Raw genomic sequence first — 11083 nt, 5'->3', positions numbered from 1 at the left:
TCCATCTCTTCAGCCCCAGGAACCAGGCAGATCCATAACAAACAGGACACCAGAAAGAAACACAGGATTTCCTCCCCTGCAGCATCCACACAGGCGGAGAACTGGCACGTGAAGGGTACGGCGATGCCAACTGCTGTTCACCTGCCTCTCCTGTTTCCTGCGGCCAAACGACGACAAGCATGCTTGGGAGAACCCACCATGGCTCCCCCCCCCCAAAGACAGAGCAGGCCCTTAAATCAAGACTCAGAGAAGATTCCAGAATAGAAAGTGGGTTCCAATACTTAAGAGCAGAATATCTAGAAATACCTCTCGTAGCTTTCCATTTTAAAAGAACCCGTCTAAATATAGGCTACCATTACTGTCAAATTTTATATCCTTCAATGCTTGTACAATAAATATGATTAAACAGCAAGTCTGCCTTTTCCCTCTCTGAGCGATGCTCTGTCAGGAGACAGCTGCTTCGTCTGTCTGTCTGTCTGCTGGTTGGTTTGTAGGCACATACTGTCCTTCTGGATGGTTCAGCAGGAATCTTCTAGGTCTTGATGGTTGGCAAGGTCAAGGTCAGAGAGAGAAAGATGGGCAGAATTACAGCCCCAAGGATTCTATCCCTTATCCCTGGAAGTGTATAATCTATTTCTTTTCAGACAAATGAGGAGTTTACAGATGTAATTCAGGTTCCTAATCAAGTGACTTTAAAAATAGGGAGGTCACCCTAGATGACCTGTGTTGGCCCCATGGAATCCCAAGGGCTCTTAATGTCAGCAGAGGACAGAAGAGGAGGTGAACCGCTCCAAGCCCACCAAGGACCCTGGGCAGGTTGGAAAGCTGTTACCTCCACCTGCAGGGGCAGCCCCAGGCCTCCAGGAAGGAGCAGGGCTCAGCCCGTGCATTTATGGGCGCCTGTGAGACCCCACTCAGAGGATTTGGCCTTGCCTCACAGGCCTCTGGCAATACAGGCTGTGTGAGAAAGTACTTCAGTCTCCTCAGTGTGTTAAGGTGGAAACCTGGCAGAACGCTGGCCTGCGCCTCAGAGCTCACATCATTCTCCAGTCACAAGGCTGGCCCGCAGTGCCCACTGTGTGGCCTCCGCTCCTTGGGCGGTGTTGACAGGAAGCCAAACTGAGACCAAAGGGACAGAATAGAATGCCTAGAAGTAAGCCCTGGTGTGTGTGATCAAATGACTCTTGATAAGGGACACAAGACCATTCAGTGAGGAAAAGAACAGTCTTTTCAGCACATCATTTTGGGGAAAACTGGACATACACATGCAAAAGAATGAAGTTGAACTCTTACCTAATACAACACCTACAAAAGAAAACATAGGGCAGTAGATTCAGGACACCGGAGTTGACAATGATTTTTTTTTTTGATAAGATGCCAAAAGCACAGGCAACTAGAAAAAATAGAAATATTGGACTTCATGAAAACTGAAGTTTTGTTCATAAAAATATAACATCAATCCACTAAAAAAAACCAGTCCATTGGATGTGAAAAGTAATGGCCAACCACATATTTTTTGCACCACCACACCAGGTGGGAAGCGTAATTCTTAGCAGTAGACTGTGTATAAAACAGGATGCTGACTTTAAAAACCCCAATGTTTTTAGTATGCCTGCTGTTTTCTTAAGAAAGGCATTATCTTTTGATGTTTTCCATAATATATTATTTAAAGATCCCTCTACAACAAATACAGACTTCTTTTATGAGGGGTAGAACCATAGAGACCCGAGGAAAATTATAACAGTGTATCGGAAGTAACCTATAAAATTACTAAAATTTGAGTATGCACCCTATCTCCCCTCTTTTGCCCTGGGGAAGAGGTTTTGTTTCATTTGCCTTTGATGCTCCCAACACTAATTAGTTAAATGTAATCTGTGAATGGTGACAATCTTCACACACACACACACACACACACACACACACACACACCCCTACCTTCCCCTCAAAGCTTGCTTAATCTCAGGCTACACATAAACAAGTAGCTAAATGACAGACTCTGGGAGGCCAAGGCCAGGTCTGTGCTGTATCCCGGAATGTTGAACAGTACCTGACACCTAGTAGGACCTCAACATCTCTCTGTCCAGTGTATATAGGACCAGAAATACCTGGCTCCCTGTAGAACAGTGTGTTCAGTTGGATGCACCATTTATAAGTGAGATTTCCAATCCATGAAACTACAGAAGGCCTGAGGGCTGACAGCTCAGGAATACATCCTATGAGAAAGGGTGAGGGTACAGATGTTTGTAGCTCACAGATGTGATGGTTTGTTGGTGTCCCTCAAAAGTTCCCGTGTGAGACAGTGCAAGTGAGGAGAGCCTTAACCTAATTAGTGCATTGAACCCCTGGTGGGGACTAACTGGGTGGTAACTGTAGGCAGTAGGGTGTGGCTGGAGGAGGTGGGTCTCTGGGGACTGCCCCTGGGGTTGCTACTCTGTCCTGGTGAGGGGAGCACTCTCTCAGCTTCCCGGGTGACCTGTCCTGAGCTGCTTCCCTACTCTGTGCCATTCTGCAGTGATTTTTTTAAATAATAATAATAATTGTTGTTATTTTGTGTGTGTGCAGTGATGTTCTCAACTGTGAAGAGGTGTTTGAAAATCGACTCAAATACACCGCCCCCCCACAGCAAGGAGAATGGCAGGCGCCTTTTCAGGGGTTAAGTGATTTTCAAAAGGGTGTCCCCGGAGTTTTTATTGAGAACCCGATGTTTCCTGATGCATGTTGTTGTGGGAGATAGGCTTCCATTCTCCTGTGACCAGGGATTTGTATTCAGCTTGGCAGAGAATGGGATGGTTGCCTGTAAGGAATGTGAAGTAGCACGTGTTCTGAATGCTCAATGGACAGTTAGATCAGAACCTAGGACACGTGAGTGTGTAAAAGAGTACGTGTAAGAGGTTGTGGTTGCATGTTGCCTAATGCAGGTTATTGAGTTGAAGTTGCATTTGTTAATTCTAAAATATGGAAGGAAGTATGGTGTTTGGTCCACTTGAGGATTCACTCAATAGAGTATCAGATTTTGTTTCTTTTTTGGGGCACTGTGGAAATGTGAATGAGAACAAGTTGGTGACATCTTTCAGGTGGAAGAATTGTCCTTGGCCATCAAGTTGGCCAAGAAGCCATTTTGTGAAGCCCCTGTTGTCTCAAGGCTTTTGACGATGAATTCATGTATGGAGACGGTAATTCTTCATGGACCTTTGCATTTGGTGAGTCATGGAACGTATCTGAGTAGATAATCATTTACCAACATGTCCACAATAATCTCACATATTATGCATAACAGGTCATGGCTGGGTAAATATTACCATTTCCTTTTTTGCATTTAAGAAAAGTAATAATGACATTATATTTTCTCCTTTTTTTGCCTTGAAGTATGTCAGTGTCTTAACCAAGCATGATTGTTGGGAGGTAGGCTAGCAAGAACTTGAACTCAGGGATTTTACTGTCATGTAAATCTATTGTTTTTCATTGATTTCTATTAATATATCCAGGTTGGCATCCATTACCTTTTAAGCATTTCACTTTCCCAATTGTGGGCACCCTGACAGCCCTCAACCTTCTGTAAGCACAGACAACTCTATAAGGAACCTGAGGATAAATTTCCCTGTGCATGTCCCCTTGTGAAACTGCTTAAGCACCACCTGGTTTACACACAGGTGGAATTTCTAGGTCAAAGTGTGCATATTTACTTATTTGACTAAGCACTGCCAGGTTGCTCTTCTGAATAGCTCTACCTGTGGCCAGGATTGTATTATCTAGCTTTCTAACTTTTGCATGTGGAGTAGATACATAGTGGGAGCACACTGTTTTTGTTGGTATTTTTCTTGGTATCTATTCTGATGCTTTTCACTGGGGGATTTTCTCCTGTGAAAATGGGCTTCCTCTGGATGCCTCTGCCCGTTCCTCTACTTGACCTTATTTTCTTCTTCTTTTTAAATTTTTTTTTCGAAGTGACTTTTTAATTTTAGTTTTATTAAAGACATTGTCCCTTGCTTGCATAGTCTATACCTGAAGCACTAATCCTTGCTCCAAGGCCCAGCTTGCTCTCAGCTGCCCCGGGGAGTGGAATGGTCTTTGGTGATAGCCAAGAGACACCCCTACAGGGGGCACAAGTGCTCTGGCCCTCTGGTGTCTTGTCAGCAGTGGTCCCCATCACAGAGGATTTCAGACATTATAAAATTGAATGAGTTCATTCAGAAATTAGAAGTTCTATTGAAAGATATTTGCATGAGCCAAATAAAACCTATTTCTAGGCATCCTGGTGAAGACAAGGTTTTATCTTTATGTCTATTTTTTTTCTATGTTTTGTTGTTGTTGAATGAAATTCATATGTTGCCAGACCATTCTATCAGATGTGTAACTAGATGCCATTCAAATTACCCACTTTTAAATGGCAGACATTTTTTAATGAACACTGCCTATCTGCACCTTTTTTAAAAACAGGACTGGGATGAGAAGCCCAAATACCAATGGTTAGCTGGAACATATTTTTCATTTGGCCTGTCAGTATTCCCTGAGGTCATCTGTGCAATCAGCTTTGTTATTCCTGCTCCCTCACTGGATTTCATAGAAACCATATGCTATGTATGAATCAGGGACACCAATCCCTGATTAGATTCTACCCTACTTTCCAGAAAAGACTGGGCACACCATGAGTTTCACAATGATGGGACCAGGGTCCAAAAGCTGCTGAGAGGGAAGGACTGGTTGTGAATGCATTTTTGAAGCCTCCAAGCTGGAACTCTATTGGCACCAAGCAGGGCAGATGCTGGTGGGGGTATTTGGGTAGTTGTTGCTGAACACCTGCACACCTGAGATGGGTAGGCATGGAGGAGAAATCAGCAGCCCATAGGGCTTTTGAAAGTGGTCTTATGTGAAAAGAGGCTCAGGTATGGGCACAGGAAATGACATCATTGCCTTGACAATGGATCAAACAGAACATGGAACCCTGGTATCCAGGCACCCACTTCACTGACCAAGCCATCCGAGCTCACTTGGTTGGAGACACTGGAGTGAGAAGGATGTTCCCCTGTCCTTGCAAACAATGCCGAGCCTCAGGCTCCCAGGAATCTCAGGGGGGCCAACTAGCCCTTTTGTGGTTACACTGGGTGAGGCTTCATCTTAGACGCCAGATCCTCTGGCAATTGTCGCAGAGGAGCTCAAGAGTAACAGTGAGTAGCACAGGGCAGGTGAGCCCAGCAGGCCCTCTAGTCTGATCCCTGATGAATGGCAAAGGACTCCTATTCTTACTCTGTGTGTGTGTTTGTGTGTGTGTGTGTGTGTGTGTGTGTTTGTTTGTGTGCGTGTGTGTGTTTGTACTGATGGGAACTGTCCCATTGTGCTTTGACTCTAGTGTATTGGCACAAGTCATTTTTCTGTTTGTCACCATTTCCATTTTGAATCCACCATTCTTCGTTCCAACCCAGGGTGAAAATGATCAGAACACGGAGGAGCCCTTCAGGGTACAGAGCCTTGAACCTTACAGGCAGGATCAGCTTAGGAATGAGCTCCTGCCTGTCATTGGTGGGAGGAACCTACATTTCAGCAGCAACATGGGGTTAATCTCCTGGGATTCCATCCCCACCCAGCAGGTGCTGGATCTCTTGTTCCCAAGGTAAGCACCAGACCACCAAGCCCAAGTGTGCAGCCCCCTCATGCCTGGGTCTTGGGGCTGCCATGTACCTCTCAGGGACCCAAAGGTTTGTGATAACTAATGAGATAGAGGACCACACTCATAGTGGAATGTCAGCCCCGAATGGGACGAGTCCTGGAGGTGCCTGCCACAGCCTTGCAAGGGGAGTGAACTTTCCCTCTCAGGCAGAGAAACCATCCTGACTCCAGCTGATCCACAGAGGTCCGTGGAGCAGTCCCCACACACTGGGCACCACAGCTCAATGGTGTGCACTGAGCTCATTCCCAGGTGGACTCAGCGAGGCCAGGTAGCCTTTCTGGTTGATGTTGGCTTTGTGAAGAACGTAGATCTGTGCCAGAGGCATCTCAAAACTCAGGCCTTGGGAAAAGCACTTTTGGGTTAATAAAGTCATGTTAGTATACATAGTGGGACAGAGCGTCCTTGCTGGGACATAGCTGGACAGGGGCTTTGGACATGGCAGCTCCCACCCCCAGAGATATGTGGGAATCAGCAGTTTGGGCTCATTCACTGATGAACATGGAGAAAGCACCCACTGTGTGAAGACACGTTTCCAGTCACGTTTCATAATTCAGTGAAAAATGGGGTGCAAATGACTGCCATTGTGTCCCTTTTCATGGGGGTCAGCCTAAAACCGCCGGTGCCATGAGTACATATCCTACATGTGACTGCATCCCTGACTCCATGAGGCATAACTGCACGTTGTCCTCTTCAGTGACTATGGTGGACCCCTGGACCAACTTCAACATGGAATGGGCTTGGGGTCAAGAGGGTGGGCTCCTGTTTCCAGAATAGGGACCTGCAAGGTGATTTGACTTGGGAAGGCTGAGGAAAGACTGCTCTCCCGAATTCAGTTTTCTGCCTGCAGTGTAAGGTGTGGGGCTTCAACAGTAGGAGGGATAAGGCGGGGAGTTGTAGGTGGAGTCATGGTCCTCTGGGAAGCCCCTGGGACAAGGGATCCCCCCACACTACACCTCCCTGTCCTCCCCCAGGGCCACAGAGATGTGGTCTGCACTCATGGAAAAAGAGAGGTCCACCGCTACTTAGGGGGACTCAGTGAGAGCTCACAGAGAATGAGGTAGCATTGCAGCCCACGCCAGGGGAGGAGGTGTCTCTTGAGCCCCGAGAAGAGTTGGCAGGAGGACAGACACTCCCGGAAGGTGCATTCCAGGTTGGAGAGCACGTAGCCAAGGGGAAGAAGAGTGTCAGGCCTGCCCAGAGGAGGGGAGAGCTGGTCATACCATGGATCTAACGCTCCTTGGTTGAAGGTTCTTTGCCTGTAGAGATCTGTCCTGTCCCTGCCTGTACAGCCACTGTGTCTTGTCTGAGGTGGACTGGTGTGTTCAGAACCAGGGATGGTTCAGAAGTGTAGGGTCAGAGGTTCTCTCTGGAGGCCGTGGTGAAGGCAAGGCCAGGGTTTTTCTGACTCCACACCTGCCGCCCCACAGTGCCTCACCTTCCTTCCTGGGGACCTGGGTGAACTTCTACTCCGAGGCTTCCCATCAGCCTCCAGGCTCTCTGAGTCTGCAGCAGCTGCTGCCATATATGGGGCTCTTGCTGGTTGGCTTGTACCTGGAGCATCAAGCACACCACCTGCTGGCCCCAACTGAAGATGGCATATCAAGCCAGGCAGAGCCTGAGAGCCAGGCGGACCGGGGTGAGTACCTAAGGGTATATGAGGAAAGGTCCAACTCTTGTCCCACTGTGGGGAGTCTGTATGCCTGGTGTTGGGCTGGAAAATAGGATAAACCTTTGTCCATTCAGGAAGTGACCCCAGTCTGCAAAGAGGTCCTGTGTGGGCTAAGGGCCTGAGTTCTTCCTGGCAGCAGGGGTATTGTCTGTCTGTGCGAAGCTCAGGGCAAGGCAGTCATGTTGGCATCTTTTCTCCTCTAGCTACAAGCTCAGTTCCTGTCACAGCTCCTCAGCCAACCCCAGAGCCAGAGCCTTCTCCCTGGGAAGGGGCAGAGCCAGAGTCCAGGACATCAGGGGTCTCCACTGGGTACTCCCCACGGCCCCAGTACAACAGGCGGGTGAGAGGCAGGTGCCTCATTCACGTCTACCTGGAAAATGAAAGGACGGCACAGTATAAGAGCATCCTGGTGAGTCTTCGAGCAGGGGAGTCTCCTGGGAGCCCACACTGGGGAAGAGCGAGTCCACAGCAAACACCTTGGACTAGGCCTGTCTTCTTGAACTGGAGCTTCTGGAAGGTCAGGAAGGAGAGCATAAAATGAGGAAGAGAGAGGTGGGAGAGCTGAAGCATGCCAGGTCTGGGTGCAAGTGGGCCTGCGTGTTTTGGGGTGTGCAGGTCAGAAGTGCAGGATTGAGTGCTGTGTTCAGAGGAGGTCAGAGAAATATCGAGGGTACAGGCCATCCTCTACTGATTTTGGTATTGAGGAGGAGTATATTGAACCGTGGAGGTTGAAGCAGAGGAGTTGGCAGTCATTTTCTTGTGTGTGGGAGGGGATATGTTGCTAGTTGAAGGGAAGGGAGCTATTGTAGAATGATTAGGGTGGGTAGGTGTGGGTCACAGACAACTGGGGGCCTTGGAGGGGCCCATTAGTGTCCTAGTTTGCATGTATGTGAATAGAGATTTAGCGGGTCTCTCTGCAGAATTTTCCTGGGTGTGGAGTATCCATCATAAGACTCTGGTGTCCACCTCCAGGGGAGACATGTTGAACCACTGCACCTGCTGGGTCCAAACCTCCTGACACCCCAGCAAGCACTGACACTCTCGATCCCAGCAACTTCCATGCCTATCATTAAAGAGTCCTAGTGTGTGTTGTGCCCTGGCTGTCATGACCAAAGCACCTAGGGTTTGTGCCTGGTCCACACAAAAATGCAGCTGCATCCCAGACCAGAGCAGGGATATGGAAGTCCACTGGACCATTCCTCCCATCTTGATGGGACTTGAGTGTGTCTGTACAAAGCCTTTTGGTCCTTATTCCCTTGTCCCTGTAGGGCATAGCAGGTTGAAGCAAACTCTTGTACCAAGATTGGACTAGAGGCTCATAGGAAGACCCCACATGATCACATGAAGGCCTCAGGTAGCAGGGTAACAAGATGGTGCCCTTGTGTTGAGAGCTCTCTTGTCTCTGATTGTCCTTGAGCACGGTCCTCTGGGTAGCTACTCCCAAATTCCCTCTCTGATGAGCTTTCTCCAACCCTGCTCAGGTTACCTGCCAGGACAGCACTCCAGTCATCATCCGCAGGGCCTTAGATGCACACTTGCTCCAGCAGGAGGATCCAGAAAACTATGAGCTTCTGCAAATTGTCTCGAACCATCAGAGTAAGTGGAACCATCAGAGGGTAGGGAGCAGTGAGTCACAGTGGGCTCACGATAACTGGGAGCAAAAACACAGTGTGCATTGACCCAATGCCCAGGAAGAGTATGGTGGGACTTGTGCACAAAACAAAGTGTAATGATGGGGCATAAATCTGCAGGTTCTTCATGTTCCCCAGGGGCTGTGGACCTGCCTATCATGTTTTCTTTCCTTGGCCTGAGGAGGCATTGCAAAGCTATTATCCACGTGGGGCCAAGAAGAGAGGCTTCTTTGTCTTGTGTCAAAGAAGACAGACAACCACAGGGTGCCTACTTTGGCAGCCTTTCCTGACCTAGACGAGTACATGAGAAAAGCAGTTCAATGAAGAATCATTTCTGGCTTCCAATCTTTCTATTCATTGCAAACTGAGTCCACTTAGGACCAGAGGCCATTTCTAGAGAGAAGTATGTGGTAGAATAAAAACCTTCACAGCTTGTAAACTTTTTTTGGAGAGAGAGAGAGAGAGAGAGAGAGAGAGAAAAGAAGAAGAAGGAGGAGGAGGAGGAGAGAGAGAGAGAAAAGAAGAAGAAGGAGGAGGAGGAGGAGGAGGAGGATGAGAGGAGGAGGAGGAGGAGGAGGAGGAGGAGGAGGAGGAGGATTAGGAGGAGGAGGATGAGGAGGAGGAGAAGGAGGAGTAGAAAAATGAAAATAAGTTGAAGGAGGAGACCATGAATAAGAAGTCAAGATGACTATAAGAAGCATGAGGAGAAGATGAAGAAGAACAAGAACAAGAAGGAGAAGCACAAGCCGAACAAGAAGTATAACAATAAATTGATTAAAAATGTGAATGAGAATTATACTCATGAGGAGGAAATGCAGAAGTGGGGAACTCAAGAGAAATATATTGCTCTGGATGGCACAGCCCTGCTGTGGACATCCTCCACCCAAGCTCAACACACCTCCAAACCACACCCCTCAAATGAGTGTAGCCCTGTATGAGTGGATGAATCCACTGGCAAGGTGGAGGCACCCACCATCAAGTGCTTTTCCCCAAACCCACCTGTGATCATTGCTGCAGTGGGGAGAAAACCTTGAACACATGAGTCTTTGGGGACCAATCCAGATACAAAGTCTAGCTGTTTCTCTTTGGTGGGTCCAACGTGAACTAAGAGGTTCTGGGGTACAAGGGGCTATTTCCTTGAAAGGTGTTCCTGTAGTGGACCTCCTGTGCATAGAGGGTCCTCAGGGAGGAATCAGTGGGGAGTCTTTGGTGGAACAGTAGCTGGATTCGGGGGCTCTCAGGTCTGTGTGTGAGACCTGAGCTGGCAGAGGCTCTCAGTTGTGGGGGATGTTGGGTAGTGTATTCCTTGAGTTTCACCTACCAAGCCTCTGCCCCTGCCTCTCCAGAGCTGAGGATCCCTGCTGATGGGAAAGTATATTACGCCCTGGATGGAGGAGTGGATTATAACTTTCTTCTTCGGGAAACAGCTGCCAGCAAGTCGTTGAAGGTCAAGCCAAATGAGGTAAACAGCCACCTTCTTCACTCTTTACTCCTGGTGCCACTCCCCATCCTCCAAGGGGACAAGAACCTCAGGTTCTGGATGGATGTTGTATAACGCCCACAGAACCAACTGCCAGGCTTGGTGGGGTGCAGTTGCTGGGCTTTGCTGATGTTGTCATCCCCCACAGTTCTTGGAGCCTTCTGTGGCAGTGGCATCCAGGACCCCAGCAGCTGTGAGCAGCAGCTCTGCAGTGGCTGCAGGATCATTGCCCCAGGCCACCCAAAGCAATGAGTGCTGCATGAGAAAAGTCACCAGTAGCAGCTCCTCACTGCTTCACTCCAGCGAGCAGGTGGAAGACAGCCACTTTGTTCACGTCCTCCTAGAGGGACAGAGCCTGAGGGAGACAAAGTGCATCCTGGTAAGCCCGACAGCAGGGATGCCTCCTGAGTGTCCACACAGTGGAAGGCAGGAGACACAGCCAACCCCGGGGCTGTGGTGGGAAATAAAGAAGAGAGAGGTCCGTCTTAAGGGCTTGACCTGAGGAGGGAGAGCATCAGCATGCCCAGCTCCAGTGGTGAGTGGGCCTGTGTATTGTGGGTTTTGCAGGCCAGAAGTGCAGACGAAAGTGCTGTGGACAGATGAAGGCAGAAATATGTCCAGGGTGCAGGCTGTAGTGC

Source organism: Urocitellus parryii, chromosome 11 (genome assembly GCF_045843805.1).
Source record: "Urocitellus parryii isolate mUroPar1 chromosome 11, mUroPar1.hap1, whole genome shotgun sequence".
Lineage (NCBI taxonomy): Eukaryota > Metazoa > Chordata > Mammalia > Rodentia > Sciuridae > Urocitellus > Urocitellus parryii.
Note: the sequence above shows the minus strand (reverse complement) of the source record.